General features: G+C 46.8%; 1 protein-coding gene across 6 annotated transcripts in view; it reads left to right on the top strand.

The window, feature by feature from the left end:
- The first annotated feature begins 3084 nt into the window (after positions 1-3084).
- The window catches only part of CSDE1 (cold shock domain containing E1), a 28681-nt gene continuing 25765 nt past the window's right edge, over positions 3085-6000 (top strand). For all 6 annotated transcript variants that reach the window (XM_053393573.1, XM_053393577.1, XM_053393571.1 and 3 more), the window contains exon 1: positions 3085-3211. The gene's annotated coding sequence lies outside the window, so the exon portion shown is untranslated. The remainder of the gene's footprint in view (positions 3212-6000) is intronic.

The following is a 6000-nucleotide window of genomic DNA, read 5'->3' as shown; positions in this document are numbered from 1 at the left end:
GTAGAGAAACTGTCAGTCAATCCTCCCTTGTCCACCAAAGAGAGATCCATGACATGGAAAATACATCAGATATTGTATCCTTTGGAGAGTAAAAATATTGTCTGGTTCACACCTGATCATGATTCCTTCACCATCTGTAGTTTAATTGGAGATGTAGCCAATGGAAAACAAGGTAACCTGCACCTTTGCCCTTCAAGAAAATTACTTTGGGCCATAATGAATTGAATGTGGAGATTATCTATCTATCTATCTATCTATCTATCTATCATCTATCTATCTATCTAAAGAGAGCAATTTGGTTAGGCATTTAATTCTAACTTGCAAACACAACAGTTTGTGATAATATTTGGCTTCCTCTAGCAGCTTTCTGCTATCCTGCTAGGCACTGGCTGAAATTACAAGGGAGAGAGAACCTGACAAAGTAGAATGTTCAGTATTTTTCAAACAGAAACAAGTTTCTTTCAGGTGGCCACTGAGTAAAATTATCCTTGCCTCTTATATGTACAAATGTGCTTCCTTTGTTTATCAGCCTTTTCCTATAAGTCACGTTTTGCAAATAATCTGTGGCTTCCTACCTCCCACAAATCAAGAATCAAGTTTGTCTACATTTTTCATAAGTGTGCCTCTAGCTGAAAATTGCTTTGCAGTTAACAGACACTGCAAGAATAAAATAACACCTTTGTTTTAGAAAATAGGCATTCAGTTACCAGCCCAATATTGCACCTAATTTTATAGTGATGCTCATAATGGTTTGGACCTAAAAGTAGAGTGAAGTTGGTTTGGCTCATAGAAGGGGGTCTTGTTTGCACTCTTCATTGCAGCAACACCATACACCCTTAAAAATTATCTCCTGAAGGTTGGAGAACGATTCAGTGGCTTTGGAGGGTGGGGAGAGACTACATTTGCAGAGGGGGGAATCATGAGTGTGCAGAAATACCTTCTGTGTGTGCATGTTGGGACTGGAGTCCAAGCCTCTGGTTGGTTCACTAAAAGCACTGCTATTGAGTCAATAAGGACAGGGCATCCCAACCTGCTTCAAGGTAATTCACTGACACAATCAGGGTTATGTCAACAGCCACTGTTGCTAGATATGGCATGCCAATATCCTGCATAGCTGTCACAAGAAGTAATTTATGTGCGCTCCTAAATCCAGTTAAGGAAGTTGCATACCATATTTTGCTGATACATAGTAATTACTATCATGGAGTTGCAATTATAATCCAATGCGACAGGCTAAACTAGTCTGACTAGCCTTGGTTTATTTACCCTACTTCCAAGCAAAGTCGTGTACCATGCAATGTTGCTGTTGTGTGGGAGATGATAGGGGTGTGTGTGTGTGTGAGAGAGAGAGGGGGGGGGCTGAGACTACTATGTGACACCTTGCACAGAGGACCCAATTTGTGTTTTATAGAAAAGGGAACTGGAGGCTTCTTGGTGGTCAAAGGTGTAGGAAGCTGCAATTCCAATTTGGGGATGAGCTGTAGCTCAGATAGAGCATCTGCCTTGCATGCAGAAGGTCCCTGGTTCAATTTCCAGGTGGGGCTGAGAGAGGTCCCTGCCTGAAACCCAGGAGAGCTGATGCCAATCAAGGTAGACAGCACTGAACTAGATGGGCCAATGGTCTGACTCAGTATAAGGCAGTTTCCCATGTTGCAGGTAGTTCTACAGATACTCTTATTGTAAATGGAGCCAGCCATTCAGTAAGCTAGAACTAAAAAGGTGGAGCCAATAGGCAGCTCCTAAAGTGCAAGGATGTTTCCAGCATGAACCTTGAGATATTTGTGGTGGTGAACAAAGGGGGATTTAAAATGTATTAGAGGAGGAAATGATAGCCCTGTGTAACATTATAAATCCTTCATTCCCTGTCTTCTTGTCTCCGTTCATTTTTCTTGCAGCCACCCCGTTCATGTGCCTTTTACTTCCTCTGCATAAAGCATTGTTAATTCTCCCTCTGCCATTCCCCTTTTCTAGCCCCAAGTATTTTTGCAGGGGCCTTAGGGCATGCTCAAGCAGCTATTCCTCTGTGTTAATGAGACTCTCTGCTTACATAGGTTATTACACAAGCTGCTTTGACTCTTCACATTAGTCTGCAGCTGAAATAGCTTAGTTTAGACTGCTCAACCTGCCCTATCAATGCTTCTTACTTCCAGGAAAAATAAGAGTAACGGAGGGATAAGAGGTGTGGAAAAGCACACTATGCCAAACTAGGAAAGCTGACAATAGTTATGGTTGCCAATGCAAGGTAATTCCCAGTGCCTTAGGCTACAAATCCCTACACATCATTCTGAATTGGACACATCTACCCATCTTACGTGAGGGAAATGAAGTAGATGCAGGGCTGGCTGAGGGAAAGGACAAGATGGTTAACAGGTGAAGCTTATTCCTGCATGGAGATGGATATAGCTTCCCCTGCTGAATCTCCTGTCTGTTGTGCAGCTGCTTAGAAGTACAAGAGGCATGCAAGAAAATAAATAGTAGTAGTCGTAGACTGTGGCCTGGAAACTGCCTGCATTGCAGGCATGTGAAATTATGCGGTGGGGTGGGGTAGGTGGTGCTAGCAGCCAACCATATGCCTACAGACATTGGGCATCCTAGCACAGGGGCTAATAGCCATAGGCATCTGGTTGGCCAATATTGGAACAGGTTGCTGGGCTAGATGGGCTGCTGGCCTGATCCAACCGGCTCTTGCGTGAGGGATGGTGGGAACTGGGAGTCCAGTCGAGCAACATCTGGAGGGTCACAGGTTTTCCGTCCCTGCTGCAAAACAACTGGACAGTTCACATACTTCAGCAGAGGGTTTGCAATGTTATTGTGTCATTCTGCTGGTTTGATTAGATGCCTTCCGTTTGCCGGGCTCATGGTTTTCATGACCTTTGTTACACATTTCACCCATCTTTTCACATTTTGCAATAAAGATGCAATTCGTGCATCTCAATACCGCACGGCGACCCTTTAAGCAGCAGCTGCCCTGAAAGGCGGCCAATAAGTAAACAGAGAGCAAAGGCGCGCATGCGCTTTTGCGCGGCTACTTATCCCGAAGCCTCCCTTAGAGCCTGAGCTCCCGCTTCCACCCCCCCGCCCGACCTTGCTGCGCACGCGCGGAACCGCCCTCCTCTCTGCCCGCGAGTCTCGCGAGAAGCCGGGATTTATTCCTACGTGCTGTGCCGTGCTGCTCATGGCGGCGCTGGAGCGGGGGCGCTGAGCTGTTGGGGTAAGTGGGGTTGTCCCTGCCGGGAGGCCGGCAGCCTCCTCTGCCCGCCCGGCGCGACCTTGACGGTGGCGGGCAGGGAGAGCCGAGGGGGCTTGGAATGTCGCCTGTCACTCTGTCCCAGGGACCAACGGTCTAGCGCGGGGGGAACCCCTCCCCCACCCGCCGTGCGCCCTGCTCGTTTGACAGACGGGCGCAAAGAGGCGGGGGGGGGGGCGGGAAGGGAGGGAGAAGCGAGAGAAAGGGAACCTTGTTGGGCCGAGCGGGCTCCCTCGCTCTCTTCTCTCCCCAGCTTCCGTTTGTCTCCAGGCAGGGGCCTAAAGAGAGGGAGGGAAAGGGAGCGGACTGGTGGGCCCGAACCCCGACATCACTACGGCTCCCAATGTGCACCGCGCGACTGGCCTTCCCTCGCAGGGGCCGCTGGGGCTTGGAGTTCAGGGGCGCGGTGCTCTGGGCGGCCGCGGCGATGGAAAGCACTCCAACTCCCGGCGCGGCTCCTGTAAGCTGCGCGGCCACTGGGCCTTCTGGGGGGTGGAGTCCTGGCACCTCGTCTTCGGCGGAGCAGAGTGGGAGACGGGAACTACCTCTCCCGGCATGCAGCATGCGGGTGCGGGGAGGGGAAGAGGAGGTCAATCTTCCTTTGTGTGAGGGGGAGCGTCGCCATTTTCCTTCTCTCCCTCGCTCTCCCCCCACCGCGCCCCAGCCTCGAGAGAGGGGCAGATAGTGGACACGCCCCAGGCGCCTGAGGGGAAGAACGTGCCCGTCGGTGTAACCGGCCGGAGGGGCGCCCAGGGCTGGATTCCGGCCTTGGCTCGCCCCCAGGCGCAGCAGGGCTGGGGCTTTGGGTTTCCGCATCCTTTCCTTTTCGGATGCGGACCCCCGCCCCGCAAGCGTTAGATCGCCCCTCAGTAGTAGGAGCCACCATCTTGCTGCCTCAGTGCCATGTGCTGTGGCTTTCTTTAATGTGATGCTGCGGCACAGGGCGGAATGGCCACCCGTAGCTCCTTTCGCTCATGTGGGCAGCGGTAACGAAGCTGAGGAAAAAGACGATTGTCTGGCACCGCTCTGCGGTCGTCAGAAATCCGTTTTGAGTGCTAACCCTACAACTAGGCAGTTCAATTCATATGCTGCAATATAAAACTATAAAGGCATTGTAATCGCGCATTCAGATCTCAGAGCAATATTTTGAGGCTTTCTTCAATTATTATTACATACTGCTTAACCAACATATTCGCCTTTTAGATTATAAGCATTAAATATGGGTGCAGTCTGATCCGTAAGCCCCCTTTAAGAATAAAGCCTTCTTAATTCTATTGATGCCTTTGATTTGCTGGTGACTTTGTCTCCAAACGATGACTATTTGCTGATTTACTCAGTGGGAAAGGGGTATATAACAATACCGAATTCATAAAAGCGATATTGAATTGCAGCACACACTCTTGGGAGTAAACCCACTAAATTTGGTGGTCCTTTATCCTAAGTATATATGCATGGTTACAGCTCAAACCCATACATGTCTGTTCACTAAGATTTGCACTCAAAAATGTTTAGGATTGCATTCAGCCTCCTGTATAATTTCCTTTAATTACTGCTATCTCTTAATTGCATGTGGATTCTTCTGATCTTGATTACCAATATTATATTTAGCTGATACCAAACAATGTTTTCAAAGACAAAACTCTTTGGTAGATGTCTCTGGAAACATGTAGCAATGCCTTGTTAGTGTTGCAATCTAAATATGGCTGCCACAGCTTACATCAGCTGTGTAGACAATGTACAGAAAACTTGACTAGTGTCAACAAAGTACAAAAAAAACAAAGATCACTTAAGTCATAAGGGGGGAATACAATTGAACTTGCTTTTTACTGTGCCTAACTTGAGCTAATCCTTTGTGGATTTATGTGTTATCCCAGAGTCTGCTGCATTGGAGGCTTGGCAGCTGCACTGGGTGTTTGCCATTGGGAGGAGTATTTATAGCAGCTGAGCTGAAAAGTAAAGAATTTAAAGCACAGACATACACACTACTGATTTCACTGAAGTACAGTCCAATGCTTCACAACATGGGAGGATCAACATATTTTGCCACCAAGTACAGGGAATAGTTATGTTTCAACTGATTTAGAAGCAAGCCCCTCTGAGCTTGGGAGTTCTGTGTAAAATATGCATAGGAATTAAGACTACATTCAGTGGAATAGGCACTCTTAAGCATACTTATGTTGAAGTAACAACTTTGTTTTAGTCAAATTTAATTTCAAGGAGGTGTTTAGTAGTACAGCATAACAGCATTCTAGATTACACCAGCTAAGCTAACCTGGTTCTGTTCTTACAAAAATGTTCAATTTTCTTATCCTGCATGCTGACCTTCCTACTTTGATTGGCTAGGAGAGATTTGGGATGTTCCTTTTTTGTCTTACTAAGTTTCTTGGACTGTTTTTAACTCTAACTGTACACCAGCAATAATATATGGAAACACTTACTATTCAAGAGATGTTGTCTTTCCTCCATAATATGTTGTCTTTCCCCAAAACATTGTGGGTTAGGAAAGACTACAGAAGTATAAAAACAAAGATGTAGGGTTTTTGTTTTTGTTTTAAAAAAAACGGTTTACTCATGTTCTCTAGGTCTTCCTGCTCATTCCCCTCTCAAGATCACAATCCTTTTTCACTCTCCTTCCCTTTATGTTAACTGGCTCAGCTGTTGCACAGCATCATTCTGCATTCCATGTCCAGTGAAGTTTGGATGCTGAAAAAAATTATCACTAGGGTCAGATTTATCTATCCGTTACTGCATCA

This window comes from Podarcis raffonei, chromosome 6 (assembly GCF_027172205.1).
Source record: "Podarcis raffonei isolate rPodRaf1 chromosome 6, rPodRaf1.pri, whole genome shotgun sequence".
Classification (NCBI taxonomy): Eukaryota; Metazoa; Chordata; class Lepidosauria; order Squamata; family Lacertidae; genus Podarcis; species Podarcis raffonei.
The sequence above is the reverse complement of the archived record's forward strand: the minus strand, read 5'-3'. Positions and strand labels throughout refer to the sequence as shown.